This window comes from Diadema antillarum, unplaced genomic scaffold (assembly GCF_040938485.1).
Source record: "Diadema antillarum isolate AM-2024a unplaced genomic scaffold, OU_Dant_1.0 seq00000009_RagTag, whole genome shotgun sequence".
Taxonomy (NCBI): domain Eukaryota; kingdom Metazoa; phylum Echinodermata; class Echinoidea; order Diadematoida; family Diadematidae; genus Diadema; species Diadema antillarum.
The window spans coordinates 702808-713731 of NW_027271131.1; positions in this window are offsets into that span (position 1 = coordinate 702808).

The window sequence follows — 10924 nt, forward strand, 5'->3', positions numbered from 1 at the left end:
AAACACGGAACAGCCATGGTTATGCCTATTGTCGCATAAAACATAATTCTACGATGACCTTCAATACAGCATGACTTATATGAACTAAGTTGATTGTTTATACCATACATTGGTAAGCGGCGAAGGTGGTAATCTCGTTAATATTCACTGCAGCATATCACTGATAGTCGCCATGGCCTTGATTTCAGTCGTTTGGTGTCCATTATCCCAGAGCGCTGAGGTTAATTCGCGATCTCGTTTACTCCCTAGAGGTATTATTAATTCATTGGCAATGGGAAAGGTATACCACATAAATGGCCGAATATTAAATTGGCAATGAAAATGAGTGAAGGGATGAGATAGAATGAGAAATGAGGAGAAAAAAACCCCAAAGAGAATGGAGAGGAAAAATGAGAGATAAACCAAGGGTGGGATTGGGAGGGGGGGGGGGGGGGGGAGAGATCCAGCAACATTTTGCAATGAAATAGTAACCTCCCCCTCAAGAAAACAAAACAAAACAAACATAAAACAAAACAAAACAAATCAAAACAAAACAAAAACGAAACAAAAACAAAATACAAACGCACAAACAAAACAATATAAAACAGAAATATTAAAGAAAACTACGTTTCTATACATTCCCTATCATATTCATTATAAATCTAGAGGGATAAATGATAATTGAAAACAACAACAAAAAGCACAAATAAATAAGATAAATCATTTTGGACTGCAAGGGAACCTTATTACACCACAGATTATAACTACAAATATCACGAATGCATATGAATTCAGCATTATACGGCTCGATGATATGATACGTCATTGTATGTCATCACCAACAACAAAAACGGAGGATTCTAGGAGTATTTTAGCTACATCTCTCCCCCCCCCCTCACTCATACACTTATACTTTGTGGATCAAAACCCTGCACCCACTTCCAGTTTACAAGTTTACAATTCCATGGCAGGAAATAATAATCCTGCTCTTTCTTGGAGTCACTTCGTCAAACTGGATGAAAAGTTTCGTCACATCCAAACACCGCAATTCTGTACATAAACACAGATTTATATATAACAACCATGTATTGCGCTACCAGAATTTGGATATCCTTACTACCCCATGGAACCGACAAGCATCCGTTAAGTATACTGTAGTCCTGATTGTTGATACTGCGTGTGGATTATCAGTTTATCATCCCCTCGCTCCCCCCCCCCCCCCCACACACACTCAAAGAGTTCTACAAAGCTGGTAATGAACCCTCGCGCATGGAATAATTACATTGCCGTCATATTGATTTGCTCCCGCATGACGTCAAGTATAGGGATACCCCGTAGAGAATTCGTGTAACAAATAACTAATTGTGTGTGTGTGTGTGTGTGTGTGCACAAAATATGTGTATATGTGTACACAAGTATGCATGTTTTTGTGAATGTGTGTCTAAGCTAGGAGTTCCAGTCAAAATCATTGGCTTTTCTTTCCTCGTTTGCGTATGCTCGATTTTTCAAAAACTGTATAATAATTTTATACTGCCAATGGAAATTTATAAAAGTGAACAAATTCGAGAATAAAACTACTTTCCAACTTGCCACCATGAGGAAAATAAATCATTTTCTGGTATTCAATTTTCACTGAGTACCATTTGAGCGTCTTAAATCCATCAATAAACATGATAACGCGGCAATATTTCATCAACGAACTCTATGTACTCACTGACATCAAAGAAAATTCGTTAGGAAAGAGGTCAGCCATAAAGCATAAAGTTTGCGATATCACTACCAAAACGTATAAAATTCCTTATAATAATAAGAATAACATTGTGACTTTAAATTGGCGAGAATTGTTATTTCCAAAAGACTATAACTTTTTTATATTTTTTCTAATATCTATACAATAATCTAATTATCAGTATTTACATGTTTAAAAAAAAATGTTTGTTACTATACATGTATACTATATCGCTAATATCATGTTAATGTATAGGGACATTGTATACAGTGACATTGTAAAGACGGTATTGAACGCCTGAAAAGCAAAAGGTATTGTTACGTCATGTTTCGAATGAGCTGACAGGTTTGGTTCCTGACCAGTGAGGAGCGTGATGTTCATTAATCAGTAGACAATGTACTTTGTTACGACTTTCACCTGTACTCTGCATGGACAACGAACGGATATTGCACCAACAAATAGTGTGAATAGAAGACCGCAACTTTCGAAGACTTTGGCTATGATTTCGAGACAAAAATATATTGTATATTACTGCACTCCTTGGAATGGTTATTTCTACCTATCATAATGCCATAAAAGAATAGGATCATCTGTTCTACTTCTGCTTCTACTTCTACGGTGCTTCTCACCAAAGCCTGTTCAGCAACTGGATGAGGGTTTGTGGTGTGGTGTTTACAATGGATGCAATTTGTGCTTTGTGCTCTTTCGAGTGTATAATATACATAATAGGTGCTCATTGTGCCTGTTGATAGGCTGTTTTGGCTGTTCAACTGAAAAAAAAAAAGAATGGTAACCAATTGAATCAAAGTATAGATATCTGATGAACTTAAATTCTAGGTGTGTCATGCGTGTTCCTTATAATATGAACGCATTCTTACAAACAATACCCAAATCTTTTTTTTTTCAAGCTGCATGAACTTCATAACATCTACATTTCGCATCATTGAAAAAGTCAGAGAAACTGCAGAAATACGAGAAATGTTGTGTTAAAGTGATTTCACGTACGATAAGCAACATGACATTCTCCACAACAACTCCATAATTGTACAGACGTTTCATGCACGCATGCAGACACTAAACAGTATACATCTGTACAGGACTGTAATACATCGCGGGCTCACAATAAACAGTACAAAAGGCGGCCAGGCCGCGAGTAGTCTTAGTTGCTATGACAACCACATCCAAGGCATCGTTACCGCATCCTTCTCGATTACCATCATCACTTGTACTGCATGGCGTGCATGATGCATGCAGTGTACCACGTAATTATACACCGCTGAGAAGGAGTGAATGTGTTACGTCCAGACGAGGAGGGAATATAGGCCTACATGAACAGGCAAGAATGTGTTTGTCGCACCTTCCATGTATACTCGTCTTCATCGTTCAAGTAATTATTGTGTGTGTAAAAAGTATTACAAATCTCAGGTATTGAATAATATCCTAGTTTCACTCGCGTGGAATGTGGGAGAGATTATCGTGTAAAACATTAATTGGTAAGTTGCATATGATATAACTAACTTCGAAACATAGATGTGGTGGATAGAACGTAAAAGTTATAATGCATTTCTTCAATCTGAGCATCGACTATTCATCGATTTCGTGTTAACAGTCTATATCAAAACAGTGAAACATGACGGAAGAGACTTTGTATACAAAACTGAAGGAATCTGTGCTTATCTCTGCATTGATATGCTTTGTGTTTGTCTCTAAATATAATGTTTTTTTAATTTGCCTGCTTAAAAAAATAACAAACAACAAGAACACTATACTCCATACAGAGAATGTTCCGCAATGCATGTTTCACTGGGATGGAACTGTATAATATTGTAACGATCATCTTCCTAAAGGGTAGAAGGAGGTCCTCAAAATAACAGTAATTTTGTAAAACACAAACAAAGACAACACAAACCTATAGGGTCTACACAGTCAGTGTTATATTGCTATTTATGTAATCACTGAGATGAAACCCTTTGCTTTCTGTTCCTTGTTACATAAAGAAAACCAAACAAAGACAACATCGTTACTTTTATCTAAAATGTTTCGTTGATGCGTGAAGATATTGACAATGTAGATATAAAATCTCAGAACGATAATATCGTTTGCCACTTACCGTCCAGCACTGATTGAGAAAATAATGACCGATAACACGAAGAGAAAGTTGTTTTGTCTCGACAGAAGAAGACGGAAATTAGAATATCCATAAGTTGTTGTCAATAAGCCGACCAAGCAGAAGAAGTTGCTGCGTTTGTAAAAGAGTGCCTATAGTACCGCTTGAAACCGGCGACCAAACAGATGTGAACGACTACGCCCAATCGATATAATGCGCTCGCATAACAGCGACACGCGCTGCGAGCATTTGGCGAAAAAAAAAGTGCGCGATTTGTTCGTAAAGGTGAGTGACAAAAGACTGCTTGAATGGTGCTAGTAGCCTGTTGTAAGCGTAAGCGATGCGTCTACTTTGGCGCTGCTTTTGACTGCACAGCGCAGCAGCACTAATTAGGCCGACTACTGTTTATTGTTAAACTCGTGCTGACCATTACGTTTTGATTTTTTTCCCTTTATGCGGCTGACCGTTACGTTCTAAAAAGCTAAATTCGAGGGGAATATCCAATCATGGTAATGACACTGCCGCAGCATATTAGCGTTAATTATCCGAGGCTCATAATATTCTGAGGGGTGTTCTATTCCTTTATTATTATCCTCCTCATATGCTGGGCATCGCTATTATTGCGAAAAGCAAAGGTGTAACATGTTAATGGATAATTTTGCGCCAATTGGACAAACATATACAGTATATACGAAAAAATTTTAAGGTACAATGTAAATATCTTGCGGTAGTAGACCTACAGTAACAGAGCAACTAGCTAGTATTGACAGTTTTGTCAAATTAGGAGCAGCATGCAAAATAAGAACAGCTACGAGATCTTCGCTTCTCTTTTCTTTTTATCCCCCCACTCCTCTTCTATAATCTTGTGCCCTTAGGTATAGAGACAATGATCAATCATACAAATCTTCAAAGCTTGAATAACCAGGGATGTGGAAGAAGAGATTTCTCTCCTTAGAATAAGGCGCCCTCTTTGTGTTTGTGAGAGTTGAGGCGCCGTATAATTCAATCAGATTGGCACATACTCCTGTCACTCATTCCATTATTCATACCTTTAATTCTTGTCCGTGCCTTTTTAGCAATGCATCCTTCGAACTCTGTTTGCAATAGAAATATACGTACGTTTATTTCTTTTAGAAATTATTTCCATAAGCAAATTGCTGCTGAAAACACTTGCCTTTAAAATGCCTTACGATAAAGTGACAAAAAATCTTTTCATTTCGTGAATGGAGAAATCAAATAATCAAATTTAACAGCATTCATACCAGACACACAATGTACACACAATGTACACATACACACGCACACACGCACACACACGCACACACACACACACACACACGCACACACACGCACACACACACACACACACACACACACACACACACACACACACGCACACACACACACACACACACACACACACACACACACACTCACTCTAGGGCTGTAAACATTCACACGTCAGAGTCGGGGAGATCCACACACAGTAATCCAGACTGTATGTTGAATAATATGCATCTTTGGAATTACGGTGCATTTTCGGAAGTTAATATTTTGTATTGAGATCAAAAGTTCAATGTCACATCTCGTTATTGTTGGTGAATTATGACGAAATACTGATGACCATGGATTATAAAAAAAAAAAGACAGAACATGCGAGTATGATGCTGCAAAGTCGCCCTGATTCTGCAGGAGCCCTTCTGTACAGACCCGACAAAAGAGCCATGGTAGATTAAAACCTCCGTGACTTTGGAATTACGGTGCATTATCACATACAATGTAATTATAAAGTCACGAAGGTTTTAATACATCATGGCTCTCTTGTAGCGCTGGCATATGAAAATTTCGGAGGTAGACACTTTGTATTGAGATTAAAAGTTTAAAACCAATTTCAGATTAATTTCCACTACAGATGAGTTTCCACACTAAAAACGAGATCATACACGTGACTGCGATTGAAAGTGACACCTTCATGCTCCATTTTATTATCATAATTTTTTTGCGGACATGACTTGGTACTATCATCACACATCGATCGTCATTTTCATGTCATTCATAGTTTTTTTTTTCTTTGATATTCTTTGTACAACATGGAAAGCAAATAATGTACAGATCATTCAGAAACGATACAGCAGAAAACGGAGAACATCTAGTCTTGGTATATAACAGCGAAGTCTTGAAGCAAATCGAGTCTGGAATATCTCAAGAAAGTACATTGCAGTCCAGCCACATGTAGCATGATGCAACACTACTTTACCACTTTGATAAAATTAGACAGTAAAATGGTTTCGAGAAGAGAAGACTCTCATATTCAGAGAACGGTTGCTCTAAAATGTTTTTCATGATTAGTTTTGTTTTGTTTTTTAACATATGGGAAGCAGCAAAATACATGCAAAATGTCTGATTTGATGAGGTTTTCATTGCTTTCAAGAACATTCATATTGAAAATCAAACTCGCATTTTTCTAATCCTGTCAGCCTCCCCCCCCCCCCCCACACACACACACTACAAAGAAAAACGGATAAAGCATGGACACTAATTCTCTAGAATTCTAAATACAAATACATTGTTTTGTTAATTATAATACTTCACTAATTAGGTTAAGGACAAGGACTGACTTAGGGTGGGGCCCACGAACATGAGATTAAAAAGAAAGAACATGTAGTTGCTGACATTTACAGCACAATCACTTTTACTCTATTTATTAGAAAACTAAGTTGATTAATATGTAGTTTGCACAGAGTACTTTATTTCATAATTCATTGCAGAATTACCCTCACAGGATCTGCACTAAGCAGTTCTTATGTCACACGAGGCAGCTTTAGTAAAAATTACAAAAGAAACCCATGTGTATTTCAATATCATATTTTCTTTTATTCACAGCAACATTACACAATTTTTGCCACAACAAAATGCATGCATTTTGATCTCAAAATACACCCTGCTTTCCATGATAAAGAAGTTCACTTGGGGCGAAGCATCATGCATGTTTTTAAGTCATTAAGCATGTTGGCACTTTTGAAGGCAACTAGATAATGCACTACACTTTCTCAAGAAAAAAAAAATAATTGTAAATTTCATGAAAAGCTTTGTTCACTGTATTATTATATTTTGATCTTTGTCAAATGAAAATAACTGCTTTTCAGTTTTGCCTTATTTTGCTTTTCTTTTATTTTCCGTTTTCTGTTTTGCAACTAAACATATATACACTGGATTCTGATTATAAAAAACATTAATTTCATGGGCTTGTTTCAAGATAGTGTTTGAAAAAGTCATGTAGTGTATATTCTTGATTTCTATTGCAAGTTTTGTCCTGCACTTTCAAGCATCCTTGATTGGCTAATTACGCCACAATCCACGATTAAGAACTAGCCTTATGCAAAGATGTTAAGAGTATAATCCAGCACAATCCACAATTAAGAGCTAGTCTTATCCAAAGCTGTTAGAATAATGACCATTAAAAAGGCTTCCCTCTGCACTTGTTTTTCTTCTATGAAGATGTTTGTCAGATGAGCTGAGCTTCAAAAGATAACTTGGACAGTACAGTTATCAAGGTTTTTCTCCAAATTATTGATTTTTTTTTTGCATCACATTGTTTTTATTGCAACTGATTGAAAATTCTTTACATTGATGTGGGGCAATTTGAGAATCGGTTGCAAGATCTTTATCATTTCTTGATTCCAGAGAATTCCAAATGAATTGTGCTTCAGGTAGGATGTAACATCACTTTGACTGAATCACCATAGCAACAGGTTACAGACAGCCAATCAGATGTAGGCATTCAATCGTTGCCATGACAGTTGCAATGATTTCACCCTTCAGAGATCAATGCAACGAAGAAATAAAGCTGTTACTGTTCAGAAACAGAATGTCTTTGACAATAATACATCATGATACTGAGGCTGGATCACAAAAATACATTCCAACTGAATTCTGTTATCCAGGATTTACAGAATCATTCTTTTCTGAGAATAGTTTGCTGTCCTATTTCTGTCACTATACAAAAAGCATCCTCCAAAAGTAAGCATATCACAGTTATTCCTCACATTACTTTATACATATTCTTTCAGTGCATAAGCAACTGAGAAGTGTCCATATTACAAATGTCAATAAAAATTTTCATTTGCACAGTAACATTTCAACATTTCATCATTTTACTATTTGAGTCCTAGTTTCAATAATGCAGTACCTACTGAACTAGGTTAGTAATTACACGGAATTAAATAAAGTGCAAGCATTTGGTAAAAGTAAATATAAAATACTACATAAGCTTTACATGTTTAATAGGAATATCACTGCCATTACATTTGTGTGTGCACATTTTCTATTACAGTATATGATATGCTGACTCAACATAAGAAGAGATCAACAAATTTGCAATTTTCTTTTTTACATGTAGGAATGTCTTTACAGTAAAAAATCAAAGCATCGAACATACATGCATGTAATATTCTCTACAGGTGATATATTGCACTTTACTAAATAGCTTATGGCATTTAAAAGATGAATATCTTTTCAATAACATACATCCAGGACACAATATGCATAATGATGAAAAAGTATCATTAGAAAATTAAAAGCTGTCACAATTCTTTTGATAGGTGTGAATGTGGCATTCAATTAATGGTTGATGTTAAAGTGCATGGTTATACTTTGGCAGGACCTACACTTATTAAGAATAAGTAGGTATCTAATAAGACAGAAATTTTCTATTTGTTGGTCTGACATTTAAATCTGGTTTGCTGGAAAGAATATATAAAATGAATTATACTTCCCAATTATTCTTCTATAAAATATCATGAATGAAAACATAATGAATGCCATTATCAGGTATAAATAAATATTGTTACATGGTTAACTTACATAATGTGTCCACTTTAGCATAATGCAAATGATAAATAATTGATGGTTGAACACAACTTTCTTATATATACTCAGGACATTTCAAAGAACAAAAGTACTACATATTGCAAAGGATTCAACATCTAAATTAGCTGTTGAAAAGAAAGCAAAAAGAAGAAGAAAATATTCCATAAAATTCTCCAAACTTCAGAACAAGGTTTTGCAAGATGTCAGCCGAAAATATCTCAAAAGCCGGATGCATAGGATAGAAGGGAAGGCGCTCACGACATAGAGCGCCATCTTGCAATCAAAAAGTTTTATCCAATGCGTGATTGTCATGTGCATAGTAATTGGCACCTGAGATAACATAACTCTAAGGGTATCCAATACGCTGCTGTACTGAAAGCGCAGCAACAAAATTCGGTGTGGATGCGTGACTCCAGACTCCATTCCTGTACGCATTGAAAACGGTCCTTACCAAAAAGAAATCTCTTGAGCAGGTTGCTGAAATACCTCTCCCCACAATATGCTCTCACCCTCCTTTATTCTAAAAACTCCTACTCAATTGAAAACAATTAAGACACCTGTTCTTGGCTCACCAAATGGGTTCAAAGGATGCATACAGTTTCATTGTACATTTCCATCATTCCTCACATACCCAGGGTGAGGGAGTGCTCAGTAAATAAGCATCGTCTTCTGATATGAGAAATATCTCCAATCTTTTCTGGATGGATGACTCCCGAATGAGACTGGTAACTTTTTTTTTTAAAGGAGGAAACTTCTGATAAAATCATCTAATGAAACTCCTGACCACTATTCGCCACCTACCACGATAAGCCTCTTGTCTATCTACAAATTGCACTAAATGTCTGTCTGTTTAGCAGCGATAGATCTTTTGTATCTAATTGTCCAGTGGGATCGGGGGGGGGGGGGGGGGGGCATTGGGTGTGCCCCCCTTTATTTTATTTTATCTTTTTTTTCAAAATGAAAGAAAGAAAAAGGGGAAAAGTGGCATGAGGAGAAAATTTGCACTTAAGCTTTTTTCTTTTTGCTTGTCAGCCCATTAACCCCGGAAGTGGTACGAGGAAATTCCTGTTAAGGCCTTTTTTTCTTTTCTTTTTTTCTTGTCAGCTGATTAAACCCGGAAGTGGCACCAGAAATATAAACTGCTTTGCACCCCCCTTTATGGAATTCCTGGATCCGCCCTTGTCCTCTTTTGCCAGCGAAGAGATCTCGGTATGGGGCTACAACACATGAAGAAATATATGGACTGGCTATACCCCAACAGTTCTTCACAGCAGTAAAAAAATTTGAAAGATTATGGCAAACAATTTATGGTTGCAGTTAAGTCTATTGCAAAACTCAAAAGACTATAGAAAACGAGCCAAGGTGAAGCCTGAAAAGACAAATACTTTTTTTTTGGTGCCAAATTGCATAAAACTTTACAAAAAATGCTTCCATCGTGTAAGAGCACATTTCTTTCTTTTGAACAGTCCAACCATGGCACAACTGAAAATGATGAGTGATTGATTGAGAGCATATGATACAGCAAAATGTTTGGCTAGGCTCTGCAGAAAATGTTCACATATCATACTGTACATTTATCAGCTCATCTGTGTAACATATAACATAAGAATCTTTACACATCTCATATACACATACATTAAATAACAAACACGACACAGTCATTTACAGTCTACAGTACATACACTGGGTTGATTGCGCAATACGTACGAAATCCACATCAACACTGGCTGGCAGAAGTGAAGGGTGAAAGCAGTCTTTGCTAAAAAAAATGTCGCCTAAGCATGTGAAACATTACGGCATGTATGCCATCACAGTTACATATACCCAGTTGGTAGCACTGTATTCACAGTATATCACATCGCACTAACATAACAAATAAAAACATTTTCACGGTGATTTTTGCATTCGATACAACTGGCAGACATCTTTTCGTTTTCCTCCCATACAAACAGGAAACTTTTGGAAGTACATACAACAATTAATTATCATGAAAATCAGAGGCAGAAAATGACCACATATCTATACTGGTGATACCCTCGGGTCAATCACAATAAAATGAATGATATCAAACCTGGGGACTGCTATGATTTACAACCTGGTTGCGCTATGCTAACAGCTTTCATAAGTTAAAATACCTTTATAAATGTTTCTGTAGATAGTGTGCATAAGGAGTGAAAACAGCAATATAGCACAGTTTTAACATACAAGTTTGATTATTTCCACGGTGATATATTGAATAT